A 22,680-nucleotide genomic window follows, 5' to 3' on the forward strand; every position below is an offset into this window, starting at 1 on the left:
TAAGTGACAGGATGGGGACTTAAGTTCCGATCTTTTGACTTAAGCCTTACCCTTTCTACCATATCCCCCTGCCTCTCAGCCTGAAAGCTGTGAAGACAAAAAGCACATCCTGTGCTCAGCACTTGAGTCTGGAGCGAGCCTACATGCTAAATGAGCACACTAGCAATGGTTGCCACCAGAATGCAGCATCAGCCACATGCCAGATGAGGGCTAGGCCATGTTACAGATATTCTAACTTTTACTACAACACTGCATGGTAAATGTTTTCTTCATTTACACAAGAAAAAACAGATTCAAGAGAAGTAAAAATAAGTTGTCACTGGTCCCACAGCTGGAAAGTAGCTAGAAAGGGCTGCACATTTTGTCCTTTTTTGTTTATCATTCTGGTTTTAGGTTTTTATTTTATTCATATCTACAATAATTATGCATTGCCTCTTAAGGGGGAATCCTTCAAAGGTAAGGGAAAAGGTTGTCTACTTTCTGTTGATTCCCTGAAATCTCTAGGGCCCTGCTATACGTACCATACTGGGACCATTTCCTTCATTTAAATCAAAGAATGTAGGAATAGACATAGACTGACAACTGCCACTAAGCACAAAACAGTAAGGGCACACTTAATATAAGGAAAGAGTTACATGGCTTTGGGAGGGACAAGGAGCTAAGGATTTGTGTCCCTAGCATATATAGATGGGAGGGGCTACAAGGAGGCAATGGTAACAAACTATCAGTATTTTAAGAAACAAAAAGGTAAAAAGAGGAGAAAAGAAACTCTAAGGACAAAGCAGGAACTAATATTTAGACTCTTCTATTAATCTACGTTAATGTCACTGGAATTTAATTCCATTTAAAGACCTAGGCAGGGCCACCCCTTGCCATATGGTAAAAACCAGGTGAATCTGAGACTCCCAGATACCTTTAAGAATCCTGAATTTTGTGGTCACTATGCCATAAAATGGCATGAATCTCTCGTGAAGGAGGTATCCTCACATGAGAAAAATTTATACTAACATTTAAAAAAAAACTTTATAAGCTTTTGATTTTGGTTAGATTTTCCCAGTTTTCCAGGTGTAGTGGTGTATGTCTGTAATTCCAGCGGCTTGGGAGGCTAAGGCATGAGGATGGAATTCAAAGCTAGTCTCAGTAACTTAGCAAGACCCTGTCTCAAAATTCAAAATAAATAAATAAATAAATAAATAAGAGCTGGGGATGTGGCTCAGTGGTTAAGTACCCTTGGGCTCAATCATTAGTCAAAAAAAAAAAAAAATCCCAGATCTTATTAATGAAAACATTATTTTCCAGGCCTAAAATGGTAAGGGGCCATGCTTGAAGAAGCTGATGTTATGCATCTTTGAAAGATCTAACAGGTTGATTCCAAGATTTCTCATATTAGTGGTATCCTCATTAATTGCTCAATAAGACCTTGGTTTGTGCCTGGACCCTGTTCTGAGAGAAGCGGAGCAGTGGTCAAGGCGATGAGGTCAGTGGACCAACCCCAAATGTAGGTGCTAGAAATGCCACTAAACAATTCTGACTTACATTTGCATGACACTTTCACACGCATTATCTCATTTGACTAGCGCAATTGTCTTGTGAGGTAGGTAGGGACTATATCCATTTTACAGATGCGAAAGGCAGAAAGACAGGGCTGATACTGTCCAACTGGCGTTTTTTTCAGATTGATGGGGACCAATTTGGTACCAGTTATTAAATATTTTGAATATCACCACTGGATAAATAACTTTCCCACGGATAATACCAGCACCAAATGGCAGAGCTGGAGTTCCAGGCTTGGATTTTCTTATTACAAGTCCACAGCTCTTTGTTAAATAAATAAATTAATAATAATAATAATAAGATAGAGTCTGTGGGGGCCGCAGACCTAACAAGGATCCTGTCCCAGGAAATGTCAGAAATCTACAGGCAATAATTCAAATAGGATACAGTAAAGGCCTGGAAGAAGGCCCAAACAAAACCATATTTGACACGAAAACATGGCTAACCCTTCATGAAGAGGACGGTATTTGAGGTAGGCCCTAGAGGAGGGTCAGATTTTGATAGAGCAACACAATCAAGGGTTGTGCGGGGTCAGGCAAGAAATGATTTCTAGGTTTGGAAATGACAGTTAAAAATATATTTGGGAAAGGATGTGAGGTTCAGTTTGGTTAAATTAGAAAACTCTATATGTAGGGAGAGACATGAGGAGAGGTCGATCAGGGTCAGGACTGGAGACCTGACACACTAGACTGAGGAATTGCCCTTACTCTGATTTTTGTTTTAAAACTGCAAAAGCACTGATTTAAAAACATGGGGTAAAAATAGAACTTCAAAAGCAGATGGACCACTGAGAGAGGAAAGCAGGCTCTCTGAGCCGGCATCTGCTACTGACGGGTTGTTCTACCTTATGACCTGAGACCTAAGGGCTCTTTTCAAGGTAGGTCATTTCCAGAGAACCAGGAACTTGATTTCGATTTCCACATATATACTTTTCCCTAACTGCACAGCCACAGCCACCCTGAGGTGGCTAGAAAGTACACGTGTCCAGGCATGCACGTGCTGCTCCAGTGAGGTCACAAAGGAGGAGGAAAACAAAGGGTGGCTTTTGCTGAACTTGACTAATTTTGTTGTTATTTAGGAAAAGATGCCACTTGCAGTTATTATTTTTCCCCCCTCACCTTACCCGTATTAGCATCTTAACCATCAAGTTATTTCCTGTCCACATCCTTCTCGGCTTCCTTGAGAAGCTGAGGAATCATAAAGGAAGGACATCCATGGTGACAGAGATTCAAAGACCCGAGGGCTTCCACCATCTGTCACCTGGATGCTGATGGAAGAAATCCAGACCCCCTAAGTGTATTAGAATTCAGCAAGAACAAGGCTTAAAGTTGGCAAGGCTTTGGCCTCACCTGATTGGGCAAGTGGGGTAAATATGGTTATTTCACCTTCAGTTCTTCATAAGTACCAGCTGGCACATCTACCCTTGATCCACAGAAAGTGACTACTATCATTTAGTCAGTCAGGACAGGTCTAGAGCAGACTGTAAAGTAGGTAAGCACTTGGAAGCTTTCTCCACTTGAGTTTTTCTCTTGCTCTTACCTTTAAGTACTGTGAAACACTTGATTGCCTTTGCAAACCATAGGAAAGATCCACTAATAATCACTATGAGAAGACAGCATAGTAATGAGTAAAATTTGGCTTAAGTGGGTGATTTTTTTTCTTTCTATTGAAGAAGCCTTAATATAATATTCTGCTACTATTCACCCTTTGGAGAGTTTTAGGAGAAGAATCAATGTTTTTTTTTTCTCTTATAATGAATAACAGGTTCAACTTATTCTGCAGTAAATTAATATCTTAAACCTGACTGATTTCCAAGACATCTTGAGTACCTCAGAAACAAAAAACAAACAATAAACTGCCAAACATATTCCAACGCCTTGCCTGAGATCTACTACATCAGGATACAAGAGATGGAGCATAGAATTTGCATTTTAGAAAGTTCTTTAGGAATTTGATGATCAGTCAAGATCTATTAGGCTGATTTAGACTATTTCGTTTACTCCTTGCCTGGTGTAGGTTCTATAAACTACTAATTACCCCTTGAAGACCCTTCCAATTTCAGAAGTCAGTGGTAAGGCCTCTTAGCTGATTTCAGGGCTAATGGAAGTGAAGTGCTTAAAGAGGTGACATTGCAGACTTGGTTGACAATATATGTGGATTTGTTTTTGAATTTACTATTCTGTTCCCAATTAAACTATAGCTTTATAGTAAGTCTTGAAAACAAGAAGTGTAAATTTTTCAGCTTCATTCTTTTTCAAAATTGTTCTAGCTATTCTAGGTCCTTTCCTTCCCATATAAGCTGTAGTTACATTGCCTGAATTTCTAGTTGTTTTCCTCCTTCCTAGTGTTTGCTAAGATAATGACCTGCCTTCAACTTTAATCATCTTTTTCTTTAATTTTAGCATTCAGTATAGTATTACATCCATCACAATGAAATTTTATTTTCCATATACTTTGTTTTTCAGTACAAAATTAAAAAAAAATTTTGTTGTAATGAACATGATACCTTATTTTATTTAGTTATTTTTATGTGGTGCTGAGGATGGAACCCAGAGCTTCACACGTGCAAGATGAGCACTCTACCACTGAGCCACAACCCTAGCCCTCAGTTCAAAAATTTTGATTTGGTTCCTTTTATTGTTTCCATTTCCCTGTTGAAGTTACCCATCTGTTCATCTTACTTTCAATCCTCCAATGCATTTACTATAGCTGTTTTAAATTCTTTGTCCAGTATTTCCAACATTTGTGTCATCTCTGAGTTCATTTCTATTAACCTTTTTCTTTTGGTTATCAGTCACATTTTCCTGCTTCTTCTTATACCTTGAAATTTTTTATTGAATGCTGGGCACTGTGAGCATGATATTGAAAATTTGGATTATGTTCCTTTATAGAGATATTTAAGTTATTAGAGTCATAGATGTCTCTTTTTTAAAATACATTTTTAGTTGTCAATGGACCTTAATTTTACTTATTTATATCTGGTACTGAGAATGGAACCCAGTGTCTCACACATGCTAGGCAGGCACTCTACCACTGAGCTACAACCCCAGCCCAGTAAATAGCTCTTTCCAAGCTTAGAGTTCAGCTTTTTTAGGGTGGGATGAGAGTAGTATTTATTCTAGGGCTAAGGCAGCTCAACTTCTATATTATAGTCTTTTCTACATCCCATTTGAAAGCGCAAAGCATAATGTCTCTCCACTCTCTGGAAGGAACTATACCATTTCCCTTCTATGCGAACTTCTTTGACTCACATGCCCCCAGTAACTGTTTTAAGTGTCATGGATTGATATTCATGAATAGTTTAGTGTTTGGTTGAAGACTAAAGGAGATCCCATCTCTCCTCTATGTCTTTCCACAAATTCCTGACATCCCGGAACCCCTGAATACTACCTCTGCTTTCTCTTTGAGGCAACATGGTACTCCCTGGGCTCCAGTTCCTAAATCATGATTGGTAAAGCACTTCCAGGTAGAAAGCCAAGGTGAGTTTTGAATTCACTTCATGTGCTTCCATTTTATCCACAATCACAAAGTCTGTTGCATTTTCTAATACCTAAAAACGGATGTTTCACATATTTTGTCAAGTTTGAGAGTTGTTTATAGGAGGAAAATAATTTTAATACTCAATATTCCATTATGATCAAAATCTAAGTTCCTGTTCTGATGTTTATTACCTTTATAAATGGGAAATCCATTTTTTTATCCATTCATCTGTTGAAGGAAATCGAGGTTGTTTCTATAGTTTGGTTATTATGAGTTGAACTGCTATAAACATTGATGTGGCTGCATCACTGTATGCTGATTTTAAGTCCTTTGGGTATAAACCAAGGAGTGGGATAGATGGGTTAAATGGTGGTTCCATTCCAAGTTTTCTAAGAATCTCCATACTACTTTCCATAATTGTTGTACCAATTTGCAGTCCCACCAGCAATATATGAGTGTATCTTTTCCCCCACATTCTCACTAACATTTATTGTTGCTTATATTCTTGATAATTGACATTCTGACTGGAGTGAGATGAAATCTTAGAGTCGTTTTGATTTGCATTTCTCTAATTTCTAGAGATGTTGAACATTTTTTTCATGTATTTGTTGATTGATTGTTTTTCTTTTTTGTGAAGTGTCTATTCAGTTCTTTAGTCCATTTATTGATTGGGTTATTTGTCCTTCAACAGATGAATGAGGGCTGGGGATGTGGCTCAAGTGGTAGCGCGCTTGCCTGGCATGCGTGCGGCCCGGGTTCGATCCTCAGCACCACATACAAACAAAGATGTTGTGTCTGCTGATAACTAAAATAAATATTAAAAAATTCTCTCTCTCTCTCTCTCTCTTAAAAAAAAGATGAATGAATAAAGACAATGTGGTATATATACACATTTTGGCTTATTTTGCTTAGCATGATAGAGAATATCCCCAAAAACCAAAGGTGGAATGTTTTCTCTGATATGAGAATGCTGATTCACAACGGGGGACAAATGCTACAGAAGAATAGAGGTACTTTGGATTAGGTAGAGGGGAGTGAAAAGAGGGGAGGGGCATGGGGATAGGAAGGATAGTAGAATGAATCTGACATTATTACCCTATGTGCATATATGACTACATGACTGGTATGATTCTACATCATGTACAACCAGAAGAATGAGAAATCATACTCCATTTATGTATGATGTGTCAAAATGTATTCTTTTTTAAAATTTTTTTATTGGTTGTTCAAAACATTACAAAGCTCATGACATATCATCTTTCATACATTTGATTCAAGTGGGTTATGAACTCCCATTTTTACTCCAAATACAAATTGCAGAATCTCATCGGTTACATATCCACGTTTTTACATAATGCCATATTAGTGTCTGTTGTATTCTGCTGCCTTTCCTATCCTCTACTATCCCCCCTCCCCTCCCCTCCCCTCCCATCTTCCCTCTCTACCCCATCTGCTGTTATTCAATTCTCTCCCTTGTTTTTTTTTTCCCCTTTCCCCTCACAACCTCTTATATGTAATTTTGTGTAACAATGAGGGTCTCCTTCCATTTCCATGCAATTTCCCTTCTCTCTCCCTTTCCCTCCCACCACTTCGTCTCTGTTTAATGTTAATCTTTTCCTCATGCTCTTCCTCCCTGCTCTGTTCTTAGTTTCTCTCCTTATATCAAAGAAGACATTTGGCATTTGTTTTTTTAGGGATGGGCTAGCTTCACTTAATCTGCTCTAATGCCATCCATTTCCCTGCAAATTCCATGATTGTGTCATTGTTTAGTGCTGCGTAATATTCCATTGTGTATAAATGCCACATTTTTTTTTATCCATTCATCTATTGAAGGGCATCTAGGTTGGTTCCACAGTCTAGCTATTGTGAATTGTGCTGCTATAATCATTGATGTGTCAGTATCCCTAGGGTACGCTCTTTTAAGGTCCTCAGGGAATAGTTTGAGAAGGGCGATAGCTGGGTCAAATGGTGGTTCCATTCCCAGCTTTCCCAGGAATTTCCATACTGCTTTCCAAATTGGCCGCACCAATTTGCAGTCCCACCAGCAATGTACAAGTGTACCCTTTTCCCCACATCCTCGCCAGCACTTATTGTTGTTTGACTTCATAATGGCTGCCAATCTTACTGGAGTGAGATGGTATCTTAGGGTGGTTTTGATTTGCATTTTTCTGACTGCTAGAGATGGTGAGCATTTTTTCATGTACTTGTTGATTGATTGTATGTCCTCCTCTGAGAAGTGTCTGTTCAGGTCCTTGGCCTATTTGTTGATTGGGTTATTTTTTATCTTATTGTTTAATTTTTTGAGTTCTTTGTATACTTGTTTACCACCTCTGTACTTTCTACAATCTTTCTATTCTTACCTTAAAACTCAAACTCAATTGCACACTGCACTCTAGTGTTTGGTTGGCTCTTGGTGCAACAGAGAGATGTTTTCTGAGCCCAGCATATAAGCCTTCCTTTGGGAAGTATTCCTTCCATAAATTCAAATGCTGCATTTTTAAGTTTCACCCCTGTAACCACAGTAGATTGGTTTAAGTGGTAGTCACCTGATCCAATTGGAATCAAAGTTCTTTCCTGGATGTTTTTTCCAATGAATTTGAGAGAAAAACATATTAAATCTTTAAAGGCAAGAAATGCATGATAGTACCATGTTTCTTGTCCATGGAGGAAAGAAATTTTCTATGAAAGAGAATGATTAGTTGACAAGCAGAAGGGTATGTATTAGGTGGGAAGAGGTGAAAGAAGACAGTGAAAAAACATGCAGGAGTCTCCTAATGATAGTGTAGTCCCTGATATCAGATGATCCCAAGCCTTACATACAGGCATCCTGTACTGTACTCTTCTTATGCTTTATATGAAATACCCCATATTCCTTCTAATAAATTTCATAAAACAGTTCATGTCGGATTTTTGTCATGGTCTGGATTAATATTTTGAAAAATGAGAAACTTTTTGGGTCTCATTTATTGAACACCAAATTAATATACCTCAAATTTGTGTAAAAATCTAAATTATAATACTACCTACTAAGCTCACACCTACTAAGCTCACAGCCATTCCAACCAGATATTTCCATCTAGTATTTCCACAGTGTGATTTTGGATCTTATGACATTTTGCATTATCAATCTGAGGTAGTAATATACTAATATTCAATAAATCTACAGTAATAATGATTGATGCCACTTTTGAGTATACACTGTGTAATGTAGTAATGATAACATTTTATATCAATTCTTTCTTTTTGCAGTGCTAGAGGTTGATCCCCAAGGTCTTGCACATGCTAGGCAAGCTCTCTGCCACTGAGCTACATATTCAGCCCAATCCTTTCAAACTTTCTATTTTACAACAATCCAGGGAAGTATGTAATAGCTTTTTTGTTGACAGAATTTTTTTTTAAATTTTTATTGTTGGTTGTTCACAACATTACATAGTTCTTGATATATCATATTTCACACTTTGATTCAAGTGGGTTATGAACTCCCATTTTTACCCCGTATACAGATTGCAGAATCACATCAGTTACACATCCATTGATTTACATATTGCCATACTAGTGTCTGTTGTATTCTGCTGCCTTTCCTATCCTGTACTATCCCCCCTCCCCTCCCCTCCCCTCCCCTCTTCTCTCTACCCCTCTACTGTCATTCATTTCTCCCCCTTGTATTTTTTTTCCTTTCCCCTCACTTCCTCTCGTATGTAATTTTGTATAACCCTGAGGGTCTCCTTCCATTTCCATGCAATTTCCCTTCTCTCTCCCTTTCCCTCCCACCTCTCATCCCTGTTTAATGTTAATCTTCTTCTCATGCTCTTCCTCCCTACTCTGTTCTTAGTCACTCTCCTTATATCAAAGAAGACATTTGGCATTTGTTTTTTTAGGGATTGGCTAGCTTCACTTAGCATAATCTGCTCTAATGCCATTCATTTCCCTGCAAATTCTATGATTTTGTCATTTTTTAATGCAGAGTAATATTCCATTGTGTATAAATGCCACATTTTTTTTTATCCATTCGTCTATTGAAGGGCATCTAGGTTGGTTCCACAGTCTTGCTATTGTGAATTGTGCTGCTATGAACATCTATGTAGCAGTGTCCCTGTAGCATGCTCTTTTTAGGTCTTTAGGGAATAGACCGAGAAGGGGAATAGCTGGGTCAAATGGTGGTTCCATTCCCAGCTTTCCAAGAAATCTCCATACTGCTTTCCAAATTGGCTGCACCAATTTGCAGTCCCACCAGCAATGTACAAGTGTACCCTTTTCCCCACATCCTCGCCAGCACTTGTTGTTGTTTGACTTCATAATGGCTGCCAATTCTCAGAAACATTAAGAAACTTGCTAAGGGCACAAAATTACTGTGTTCCAGGGTTAGGACTGGACCTCACAATATAATGAGGGAAATGCTCCCTTAACATGGAAATTCTATTTCTGTAAATACAATTTCAGATTACTTAACATTTTGAGAAGATGTATGACACTACCAGCTCATATTAAACTTATAATACACTAAAATCCCTTAGTATTTATTGTAAGAACTACAATTAATTCAGTTTCCCCCCATCAGAATTTATAAGCAGCAATATTTTTAAACTTCAAGTGCAAGACTTCATTTACTCCTATTGAAATCTAGGTTCTTTGTTCTACATTATTGATCTTCCTGAATTTTGATTTTCATATAAGGTATTTACCATGCACAGCAATGCATGTAACGAAAACATGGACTGTGTTTAAATCTGATGAAAACATCCAGAGCTACTTATACACATGGTTATATACATGACCCTACCGAATGACATCTGTCCATCTCATATCCATAAAGGTATACTGTGAGTATGACTATTAACCAGTTTGGAATATGTTTGGATTTTTATCTAGCTTGTACTTGCTCATTTAATATTTACTGAGCCCTTACTTTTTGACTTTGGAACAGAGCCTGTCAGTGGCATTCACGTGCTCTTGGGTTGTACCATTATAATGTGTGCCAACCCAACTCCACCTGCTGAGAGCTTTCTGGAGGCCCTTCATACCTCCATCTGTGTGTAAGACACTCTGGGAAGCCAACACCCTCTAGAAGCAGCCTTAACTACTGGTTGGTGGCACTTGGAATGTAAACACACTTCTCCTGGATGGGATGGTTCTGAAGGGAGTCTTAAACTTGACCCCCAGTGTGGGAGCCCATTTGATGATACACCCTTCCGGAGCAGCTTTTCTTCTTCCCCTGTCAGCTTTTGGTAGGATCACCTCCCAAACATACATTTTGTTCAAATTCTTGTCTCAGGATCTGCTTCTGGGAATTCTCGAACTAAGATAAACTTATTTAATTTTCACCTAACTCTTAACATTTCTTCCTACTATTAACCATTTTGTAGATGAAGAGATTAAAGTAAACCAATTTGCCTTAGGCAACAATTGGTAAACAGCAGAGGCAGGATTAAATCCCCAAACCCTGCTGTGACCTGGCTGTTGCATCAAGGCCAGGCTGGGTCTTTCCACCAAGGCTGGGGTAAGGTGGGAGGGGTGGAGGGGCCAGCTGGAATTACTGAATTCCAGCTCCTGTCTCTGAGAGCAAAAATGAAGATTAGAGCTTCTAGTTGCTTTTTACATTTGTTTTGGTGTTGTTTTTTTTAATACCCAGGAATTCACCATTGAGTAGAGAATGGACTGGTATGACATGGAATGTAATATACATGGATACGTTATTTTCATGATGTGCAATTAAAGTAGCCCATTTTTGTTCTTGACTTTCCTCTCCCCTCTTTAAGATAGACATGACTACTCCATTTCAGTGCTCTAGAAAATGAGAGCAATCAATTCTAGAAGAAAGCTGGAGGCATCACTATACCTGATTTTCAGACATACTACAAAGCCATATTAACCAAAATAGCATGGTATTGGCATAAAACCAGACATATAGAACAATAAAATATAGAAGCCCAAAGTAAACCCAGGCATCCATATACTGGAGAAAGGACAGCTTCTTCAACGTGTATAGCTGGAAAAACTGGATAGTCACATGAAGATTGAAACTTGAGCCCTATCTCTTATCTGGTACAAAAAAATCAGCTCAAAATGAATCAAAGAATTAAATATAAGACCTGAAACTACTAGACGAATGCTCTTCAAAAATTCACTAGAAGAATGCACTTCAAAACATTGGTACAGGCAATGGTTTTCTGAATAGGACCCCAGACGCATAGGAAATGAAAGCAAAAAAACTGACATATAGGATTCCATCAAACCAAAATGCTTCTGCACAGCAAACAACCAACAGAGTGAACAGACAACCCACAGAACTGGAGAAAGTATTTGCCAATTATTCATCTGACAGAGGGTTAATATTCAGAATATATAAAAACTAAAAAAAGTAACAAAAAAAGTAATTTAATGTACAAATGGGCAAATGATCTATTTTTCTTTTTTCTTTTTTTGTTTAGTACTGAGGATTGAACCCAGTAATGCTCAACCACTGAGCCACACCCCGGGGCCCCCCTCCCTTTAAATTTAGAGACAAGGTCTTGCTGAGTTGCTAAGTGCTTTGCTAAGTTGCTGAGGCTGGCTTTGAACTCAAATCCTCCTGCCTCAGCCTCCTGAGCCACTGGGATTACAGGCATGTACCACCATGCCCGGCTTTATTTTTCTTTTCTAAGATTTAAATTTTTTTATTTTTCACAAATGATCTAACAGACACTTCTCAAAAGAAGAAATGCCAATGGCAATAAATATATGAAAATAATAATAAATATTGTTAGCCATCAGGGAAATGTAAATCAATACAACAATGAGATACTATCTCATCCCAGTTAGAATGTCAAATGCCTATTATAAAAAAAAAAAAAAAACCAACAAACAAACCCAAAATCCCAAAAGAAATGTTAGCAAAGATGTGGAGGGGCTGGGGATGTGGCTCAAGCAGTAACACGCTCGCCTGGCATGCGTGCGGCGCTGGGTTCCATCCTCAGCACCATATACAAACAAAGATGCTGTGTCCGCCAAAACTAAAAAAAAATAAATAAATATTAAAAATTCTCTCTCTCTCTCTTTAAAAAAAAAACTAGTTAAAAAAAATAAAATAAAATAAAGATGTTGTGTCCACCGAAAACTGAAAAATAAATTTAAAAATATTTTTAAAAAAGATGTGGAGAAAAAGGAACTTGTATACACTGTTGGTAGTATTGTGAATTAGTATAACCATCATTGAGAACAGTATGGAGATTCCTCAGAAAACTAAAATTAGGTCTATGTATGATCCAGTTATCTCACTTTTGGGTATATATCCAAAGGAAATGAAACTAGCATTCCAAAGAGATACTTGCATGCCCATGTTTACTGCAGCATTACTCATAATAGTTAAGATATGAAATCAGCCTAGGTGCCTATCAATGAATTAATGGATAAAGAAAATGTGATACACATATGTGCAATGAAATATTATTCATCCATAAAGAATGAAATCCTGTCATTTGCAGAAAGATGGTTGGAACTAGAGATCATCATGTTAAGTAAAATAAGCCAGACACAGGAAGACAAGTACTACGTGTTCTCTCTCATATGTGGATGCTAAAACAAGTCAACCTGAATGTAGAACAGTGATTAACAGAAGCTGTGAAGGGTGTGTGTGGAGAAAACCGTGGATAAAGGAAGGTTGGGTTTGATCAGTGTACAATGAATACATGTATGCAAAATCACATTGAACCCCATTAACACATGTAATTAATACATGCTGATAAAAATTTAAAAGATAATAACCCAACACAAAACAATAGTGATTCCTTAATATCATAAAATATCTTATTAGTGTCAAAATTTCCAAGTATGTATAATGACATATTAAAAGTATATGTGTAAACATACACACACACACATAATTTTCAGAAGTAAGAATCATACACTACAACTGATCTTCATTAACCAGAGGGTCCTCCTCCATCTCTTTTTTCCTGCAATTTTCAGGGTGCCCTTTTTCTCAGTTAACTCAAGCCAGATCCATTAAGGTTGACCCTGGTGGTTACTGATTAGCTAATGAGACTCTTAAGCCACCAGGGACAGGGCAGGTGGTGGGACCACAGGCAGAGTAAGTGTGGGGAGCTGCTTCATTGAGGCCATACACTCAGGTGAGCCCCAGAGTTCATCGCTGAGAGCAGGCACTTGTCCTTAACAATAACTGGACAGCTCAGTGGCAGGTACTATGGGTCACTGGCTATCTTCTGAAAGCAGCATAGAAAAAGTGGAATGACTCTCTGTCTGGTCTGGATTGCATGGGACTAGAGGGAAATGATGAACCCATCATGGCAGGTTTAAATGGAGAAAAGCTGGAACCTATGGTGAGGAGGAAGGATGCATGAAAAAGCCTATATGCATATGGCATTTAAATAAATAAATGCAAAATTAACCCAAACAATGAACCACTCATCAGATTGAAGGAAGCTCTATAGGCTATAACTACATTCTCACAAGATACCCTCAACTATGATAACCTTGGGATTTTTTTTTTTTTTTTTTTTTTTTTGCTTTCTGAATGCCCTGGGTTCCCCTATAAGATGGGATGGTTCACAAAGTAACAGAAACATGTGTGAGACTGTGTGGTTCAGGCAGATCAATGAAGAAGAGACTTATATGGCTCCTTTTGCTCCTCCACCCAGAAACTCTCACTTAACTGGCTTAAGCCTAAACTTTCCTAATTCTCAGATATCTTCATCCTCAACTGTCTTCTTTACTAGTCTGGTTATTGTGTTCCCTCCTTCATTACAAAACTGTCAATCCCTACTCCCTTTTGTCCATTTCAGTTAACTACTGGTGTCCTTCCAATTCAATTCCATTCTGGCAGCTTCTTTTATTTGAAGATTCTAGAAGAACCTCAGCAATCTCCCCAGGGCCCTTGACCACAGTCTGGGAAAAAACAGAGTAGACAACACGGCCTCCCGTCCTCAACTGCTGCCCACCACCCCTTCCTCACAGCAGAAGAATCACAGCTATACCCACTGTAGCTTCTTTGCAGTTCTGTCCTTGTATTTCTCACCTAGCGGTTACTTGAGACTCCCTAAGAAAGCTTAGAAAAGATTTTTTGTTTCTGAAAGTAAAGCTTCAACAAAACTTTCACTATACATAACAAAAATGAATTTTAAGTTAGTGGAAGTATTTTTTCTTTGTTTATTACAATTATAATCAGTCAGGCTTATTGCAATTTAGCACTGGAAAGAACAAAGTACTTTTCTTATAATTCCTTTAATTCTTCATTAGCATCATTTTAGTTGCCAAGCAACCTTCAATTTTATGTCCCATAGTTGAAAGAATTATGCCAGAATTATATCAGGATAGAATAGCAACTTTGTGGGTTAGCACACCATTTTATAAATACGAAGGTTAAATTATGGAAAGTAAAGTTATGGTATTTTATCAAAAGTCAACATAATTATATTACCTGTAACTATCCATAGAAGTCAATTTAGGAAATTAAAAAAAAAACAAGAAAGTTGATATTGCTATTCTTTGCTAGTCTGTATTTTCTAAGTTTTCTATAGTGAATCTGAGTGATTTAAAAGTCGTTAATATTTTAAAAGTAAGTATGAGAACTGAGTGACACTTAGAGCTTCACAAATACAAGAACTTATAGAACAGTGGGAATTAAATGAGAATATGTATATAAAATATTAATATAAACACTGTTATTCATAGTAATTACTGAAAAGTTAGGTATTACTAATCGATGATATTTTAAATATTTTAAAAGTCTAGGTAAGTGGTTGATTTTGTTAGTATATCTTACCACAATGAAAAAAAAATCTTACGTAAGAACAATATAAACTTAGTCTATATTAATAATTTAGATATAATGGATTTAAATATGGTTGGGACTCCACCCTAAGAATATTGGGTCTCCAAACAATCAAAAGCACTTTCTTTAAATACACAAATTCTGAAGAACTTTTTTCAAGTTCATATTTCATATCAAAATGAAACCTTCTCCCAGACATTTTTAGTTTCAGAATTCATTTCAATAGTATCACAATGAGGAAAAACCAAAGCTCTGAGTTACAAAGTGACCTGTTAAAGCACTTTGGTTTCAAGCCAATGTCAATTTCAGAAATAAAACTCAACACTTCTTTTTCTCCAGGAGCAACTCACAAACTTTTACTGGTCATCCCTAACAGGAATGATGTAGCATTACACAATGGATTTAATAAAACTCTAATTAAAATGTCAATGAGATATTCACCAAGTCTTTGGAATATGAATTTTTAAAGCTTAGAGTTAATGAAAGAAAAAAGAAATGGAGACAAATTTAGCTTTATAAAAATGTGAATTTCTACATATTATAATACTAAATGCAACATAAAAACGGAAAGAGGAAGAAAATGCCTGTAGCAAATAATATCTATAGAGTTAACAGATTTTTTAAATATAAAAAGCTTTTGCAAACCTCTAGTAGTAAAAAGCATTAATTAAGCAGCAGGTGATAAATAGGCAAAAGATATGAACAGTTTATAAAATTGAAATACGGTCATCACTCAAACTTACAAAAACACACTCAATAAAAGTTTGGTTGTATACATTAATGGTGCCTGTTACCATGTAGTAGAATGATTAAACGGGTGAAATCAGAAATAAAGAGACAGAGCATAAAATACATGATGAACAGAAGTCTACAAAATTGAGATTTGGTTGATCAGAAACAAGGGATGCTTTAATCCTGGAGAATTTTTAGAAATGAAATAAAAATTTTAAAAAGCACAGAGTGATAACTTCAATTCCAGAATATGAATCTCTCATTGGTTTTAAAGTTTTGTCCCATTATCACTTCAAGAACACTTCTCAACCTCACTGATATTTGATTTCCTTATCTTTACGGTATATTGTTTCTTTCCTTTGAAGAACACATGGGGGTTTAAAAAAGAAAAAACAAGATATGTAGATGAAAGAAGCAAAACAATGGAAAAATTATTACTTTCTCCTAACTAGGTGATACAAAATAAGATTCCCAGTTGGGGGGTTTCCCTTCCCCACTAAACACTTTGCGTGGTAAGCATCCTCTATACCTGGAAGACAGTGGTGTGCTGGTAAATGTTTGACAATGGTCTCTCTAGGGTTGGCACTGAACAGGAAGCACTGATAGTAGCATTTGTTGATTTCCAAAGTGTGAATGCTTCCAACGTAGACAATATCAAGCTAAGCTACTAGCATGATTTTACTGGTCATGGACTTGGGAAGCAACTGCACAACTGCATGCCATTATACAGCATTTATACCAAATAGACATATTCTCAAAAGCACAGATCATAGTAAAGATATGGTAATGTATTAGGAAGTGATAAGTTTTGAATACTTCTGACCTTCTTGTAAAAATATGATTTAAGTAAATATAGTTTAATTTTTAATGATGCAAGCTTGAAGAATTCTTGAAAATTTAACAACTTGCTCTTGTGAGCTGGTACCAGTCAATCCAGCACACCTCTGCTAGGAGATAATGCAACTGGAGGTGAAATAAAAATTTAAAAAGCACACCTAGTTGGTGTGCCCCAAAGCTGGCCCATACTTTGCCTTTTGCCCTGTATTTTCCTTCCAGTAAATCTAGGGTACCTCAGCTAGGCTGTAGCTCAAACTCACTACTCCTGCAGAATAAGGCACAATGCTTGGACACTATAATGCTCTAAGCAAAGGCCAACAGGCTCTTAGATCAGAAGATAGGCCAGGGGTGGCACTGTCCTTCTCCATGGTTCTACAGTTCTGTCACTGCTGTCTCTGTCGATTCTGAGCAGACTGTGTTCACACTGTTTCTTAATAACCTTTAGGTCAACAGACTGCCTTAAAAAAATAAATTGGTGAAGTGGTATATCTGGGTGATTTCTTGGGAGGCCCCTCTCCAGCTAAGCCACTACTTGTAAGCTTCTAACCCATGGAGGCTGGGCATTAATTAGGGAGCCTGCCCCTGCCATGCTTTACGAAACAGGACTGAGTGCTGCATAAAGGTAGAAACATACAGTAGGAAAGTTGCCTTTGAATGCAAACAATCACATTATAGTTACAACAGACATCCACATTCTCTTTATTCCTATGGTCAAAAGATTTACAGACTTAGTTTAGTTCTATAGACAGTTTACCTTAGTTGAGAAGAAACAGGAAGGCAGGAAAATCTGACAGTAGTTGTCCCTGAGTTTCAAACCTGCTCACAGTCAGGGCCTCTTAATTACACAAAGGCTGGATTGCTTTAAGATCCCCAAGAGGCTATTTCCCTCATGTGCTTTTCTAGTTCATAGCTTGAAAAACCTATTTGCTCCATTGCTTCTCCAGAGATTTGTGCTCTTCAGGGTTTCCTAGAAAGCGTGAGAGAAAGCTCTGGGATGGCCAGGAAGCAAATGGGCTATGCAGCAGTTTTATCGTGGGTCATAGGTCACCTCCATCAAAACCAGAGTGACTACTGGCCAAATAGAAAGTTCTGGGTTTGGCCTACAAGAATAGAATGCTGAACACCCTCCCTTAAAGACTACTCCTCACATCACAGTTGGAGAATGTCTAGTATAGCAGAACGTCTTGAGCCTGAGATAACTTAACCAGAGGTCAGCTTCCTACCAACTAATGAGCTGCACTGTACACGGGCCATTGAACTTTTCCAAGTTTCAATTCCCTAGCAGTTCAAAGAGCAAAACAATACTCACCTCATAGAGTAATGAGGAAGATAACCGGATCAAAACAGGTAAAAGCACAGTGCCCTAGGAGAATGTAGTATGCAAGTTTTCAACTACTGCCAGTCCTTGACTGTCTCTCTTGGCAGTAAAATTCATCTCTGGATGATTATTGAAAAAACTCAGAATTCCTGAGTTTTCTTTTTAAGATGGACCATCCTCTATTACTGAGGGAGGCCTGCTGTGAACAGTGCACACAGGGGAGCACAGATAAGCAGGAAAGGGCTTCCCACCTTCCAAAGGCCTGATGGTCACTGTAACTTATGCATATAAGAGGGCAAGCATGCCAGCCTGAGGCACTGGGTGGTGCCAGCCAGTCAAAGATGCAGCAGAGGGCTCATTAGAATAAGAGGCATCCTGACCATAAAGTGGCAATTCACTCCCAAAGACTAAGAGTAGGTGTGCCTGGGAGCCGCACCCCAGAACCATGCTTTACATGTGAAACCTTGTGGTCATGACTGCCAGCAACTAGGGGTTCCACTGAGGAGGCTTTTCGGTCAGTTGTGGGCTTCATATAGTCCATCATCAGCAGGGGGCAAGACTAGGGCTCCTTCCTGACCCTACGCTTCACTTGGTTCTTGCTGTTCCCAGTTCTTAGGTCTAAGTGCCCATTGATGTCATAGCCCTTATCTTCTGGTTTTGTTCTCCGGTTGCCTGTGGGCACCTTGCTCTGGTGCACAGACTTGAAGTTGCAGAGTGGTGAGAAATCCCTAACGTTCCTTTTGCCAACAAGTGTGTTTGCCTTCTTTGACTCTTGATTTTAAAATCAGATATAATGTTTTATCTTTAATTAAGGTCTACAAAATGTTTAACATCTAGCAGCTTCATGATGGGGAAAATATGTTATTCATTTTGGGCTGTTTCCAGTTTGCAAGGTCTTTGAGTAGCATTAATAAAATGTATATACTAATTCATTAATTAAAAAGAAATTCAGGAAGATGCCTGGTGGTCTAAAAGATGGGGTCTAACAAATATTTCTTACATGGAATGGGTTAAATTTCTAATCTGGAGAGGCCAGGCCTGCAGAATTAGGTGCAGGCCTATCCTGTGTGGCATGTAGGTCTCCTGAGTGCAGGAAGGAGGGTCTGAAGAGAAATATCCAAGTTGGCCCCAGCTCAGGTTGCTGTGGCTGCCAGGGGTAGGGGAGGAACATGAGCAACCTGTTTCTTTTTTAGGCCATAGGCTTGAGCAAGTTGTTTCAATTCTCAGAAATTCAATTCACTTTCTTGTTTGTCCAAAAAAAGATAGTAATACCTGACCTATTTCAGAGTTGTTTTGAGTATAAAAGAAAATCAATACATAAGAAGTGATAAGAAAAAATAAATGATAGTCCACAAATAGGAGATACCGGGATGCATTTCTCTTTGCATTGACAGTTAAAACAAAACATTGAGTTTCTTTTTCACCCCTCCCCAGAGCAGAAGGGCTGCTTGCAGACAGGTGCTTTCTGGGTCTTGTGTGTGTGTGTGTGTGTGTGTGTGTGTGTGTGTGTTTCTTTTCTGATACTATCAGAAATTGCCTTACACTGAGGAAACTAGGAGAGGCTTCATGAATTTGTACATTTAAAGACTTCTATTTGTCCCCAGTGTTCACGGCCTTACTACAAAGTGGAAAAAAAAATAAAAAAATAAAAAGCCCTGATGATCTCATAGGTCTTTCTACCTCTGAAACAGATGGTATGATTCACATACATTTGACATAAATGTACCAGGTTGTGATGATTTGCCTCATTATGCTCAGCTGAAGAGTGGATTAACTGGCAGTAATATATTAGGGATGTAAAACATGACCTCTGATTAGAACAGAAGGTAGGAGTGGGCTGTTCCATGGTTAGAGCAATGAATTATGACTCAAGGCACTAAGTTTCTAATCACAGGTCTGTAAACTTGTGTGAGGAACTGGGAAGTCTGCTGGAGACCTTCAGACATACCCTTAGTTTGTATGTGCAGGCTATCTATTCTCATAAACATTATAATGCACACTTCTTCTGAGAACAGTGTGGGTGATAAAATTAACGGTTAATAATGCTAGAGACAGCCATCCCTAAAGATTTCTGAATGCCTGTGATGCTAACAGTATTCAGACTGTCACCTATAAATGCTAGTGAAATGCAAATCCCATAGTTTCCAGAAAATCTATCCGCTACTTTTCCCCCTTCAAGTCAACCATTTACCCTCTTAGTACCGTAAAACAGACTTTGATGACGGAAATATTCCCTATTTACTCTGTCCAGCAGTACGCACTGCTGCTTGAACTTGAACTAGGACTAGTGAGGCTCCAGAACTCAATTTTCAATTTGATTTAATTTTAACTAATTGAAATGCATATGACAATAAACCTGTGGTGTGGCCAGTGGCTACTGACTACTGTTTCGGATAGCGAGGCTGGAGCCAAATTAACTAATGAATTAGTCAGTCTATCTTCAAGAGAGCTTTTTTTGTAGCTCGGATACAAAACAGATATCCCAACAGATATCCTAACAGATACCTCAACTGATAATCAAAGATGGAAGATGGAGAAGAGAATAAAAAGCACTCCCATCCCCTCTAGACATAGTGTTTTTTTTTTGTTTGTTTGTTTTGTTTTGTTTTTTTTGCCTCTTTCATGTAAATTCTGTGACAGGAAACTCTGCAGTATACTACAACAAACCCTGAGCTCTAACCTTACCATTTCCCCACAGCATTCCCTAGGCCCAAGACAGTCTGGAGACTGGCCAGGCTCCTCAATCTGCCACCTCGTACCAGAGTACACTTATTCACAGTATACACCTGTGTGGTGCAAAGCACATATTGTTCCTGCATACCTTCATTTATTATCAACCATCTTTTGTATGTGCATATATGTACATATTTTATATATAATATATATATATATTTCTAAATAGTACACTTCTCAGGTATCATAAGCTCTAGTGGCATGGGGGTTTGGTCACTGTCATTCCCCTTACACATTGCCCAGCAAGTCAGATGCAATTAGGGGCTTAAAGAATGCTTCTTGATAATGAATAAAAAACCATTAGATTCAGTGGGATTTTTACAGCTATTACACACACACACACATGTATGCATGTGTGTGTGTGTGTGTATATATATATATATATATATATATATATATATATATATATATATTATTATTTTAGTTGTCAATTGACCTTTATTTTATTCATTTATTTACACGTGGTGCTGAGAAGTGAAACCCAGGTCTCATACATGTTAGGCAAGTGCTGTACTACAGAGCTACAACCCCAGCCCAGCTATTAATTTTTTTTTGAGTTCAACACATTCCAAAACAATGTATTAGTGCCTTTGTAGAATTTGATGAGAGGAGTGGGTTACACTTGGTTATTATGGGGAAGGACTTTGCAAGTGGTTATATTTTTTTCTGTTTGATGTCATGATTACTTGAATGTTAGGAAAAGAGTCCTGCACTCAGCAGGTGGTTGAATGGCTCTGAGGAAGAACGATAATATGATAAATATATTAATGATCCCAATTTTCTTAATAGTAAAAGAGCAAGAAAATAAGTCATTTTTCATAAAACAATCATTATGTTCTGCTAAGGACTAGTAAACATGACTGAAAAAAAGTGGGTAAGGAACTTTGCAATTTATCCAAGCTGGGAACTAGATACAAGCAGCATGTGAATTATGGCTGTTGTACCCATTGGCTTCCACTGTCTTCTACTTATCTCTTTGCATGTACGTGTTCTAAAGAAAAAGAAAATCATTCATTTTGCTCCCAAATTCATCCTTAACTGAAAGATCAAAATGTAAATAAAGAGGAATTTACTAGTAATAAAACCCTTGCATTATTTTTCAGTACAGGGAATCAAATCCAGAGCCTTGTGCATGCTAGGTAAGTACTCTACCACTGAACTACACCCCTAGATTTTCTCTCTCTTTTTCAAGTTAAAAGGTCTACAATAAACAGCACTGCAAAACAGTGATTCTCAAAGTGGGGTTCTTAGAGCAGCTGCATGTGTATCACCTGGGAGCTTGTTAGAAATGCAAATTTGGGGGCCCTGCCCTGCTCCAGACCCGCTGGAGCAGAAACTTTGGGGTGGGGTCCAGCCATCTGCATTACTTAAAAATAAAACAAAACAAAAAACCCCTCCACATGATTCTGACGCATTGATGTTTAGGAATGATTGTTTAAACTAATTTTGAAATAGTTGATTGAGTGTTGTACTAAATGAGTATCTCTATAAATAAGTCTAACCAAACACTAAACATGTCCAGTCAATAGACCAGTTCTGAGATCTAATAGCTCTTGTGCTACCAGGGATCCGCTTAACCCTCCTCTCTGCTTCTAGGAGGCTACCAGGGCTGGGGTGGGAGCTACAGAGCTGAGCCAACAAACTCATCTTCTTCCCAGTGGGAGATGGAAGAATACAAAAAGGGGCACACAGAGGAATTGGATATTGGAAATCTTTGAATTCAAAGATTTCATAGAAATCCATTAATTTAATCTTTTCCCTTTTGGAACAAAGCAAATATTTAGCACTTTCCAATCACTTGTACACAATGATAATCAAAAGAAAGATAGTGCTTATAGAATTAAAAATAAATCTTTTCAGAGAATTGCTTTATAGCTCCGCTGAGCCTGAGTACCCTTTGTGATGAGTACAGGTGTTGACAAAGAGCAGTGTCTGGATAATTCGCTGCCCGTATGTGTGTCCACACGCTCACTTCCCAGCTCCTTGATCCTCCATCATAACATTTATTAACCAGAATCTTCTAATCACAGACACAATTGCAATTCCAGATTGTAAGAGGAATTATCGAGACATTATTTGTCCAAATGATTCGAAGGCTTTCAAATTTCTGTTGGATAACAATGTTTGCTCATGTAACACAGACTTTATCTACCCCAAGAACACAAAGACAAAAAAGTGTCAGAGGACCAGACGCACAATATTATTTTATGATATTTTTCATCATGAGACAGATCTCCAACCTAAGAAAAATGAAAATGCA

At 37.9% G+C, this 22,680-nt stretch overlaps 1 protein-coding gene across 2 annotated transcripts in view; it reads right to left on the reverse strand.

Moving 5' to 3' along the window:
* Positions 1-22,680, reverse strand: part of Rasgrp1 (RAS guanyl releasing protein 1) — a 71,186-nt gene that overhangs the window by 43,131 nt on the left and 5,375 nt on the right. The window lies entirely within an intron of this gene.

The sequence above is a fragment of the Marmota monax genome, unplaced genomic scaffold (genome assembly GCF_021218885.2).
Source record: "Marmota monax isolate L192 unplaced genomic scaffold, Marmota_monax_Labrador192_F-V1.1 WCK01_AAM20220418_F8-fsc00001, whole genome shotgun sequence".
NCBI classification, from domain to species: domain Eukaryota; kingdom Metazoa; phylum Chordata; class Mammalia; order Rodentia; family Sciuridae; genus Marmota; species Marmota monax.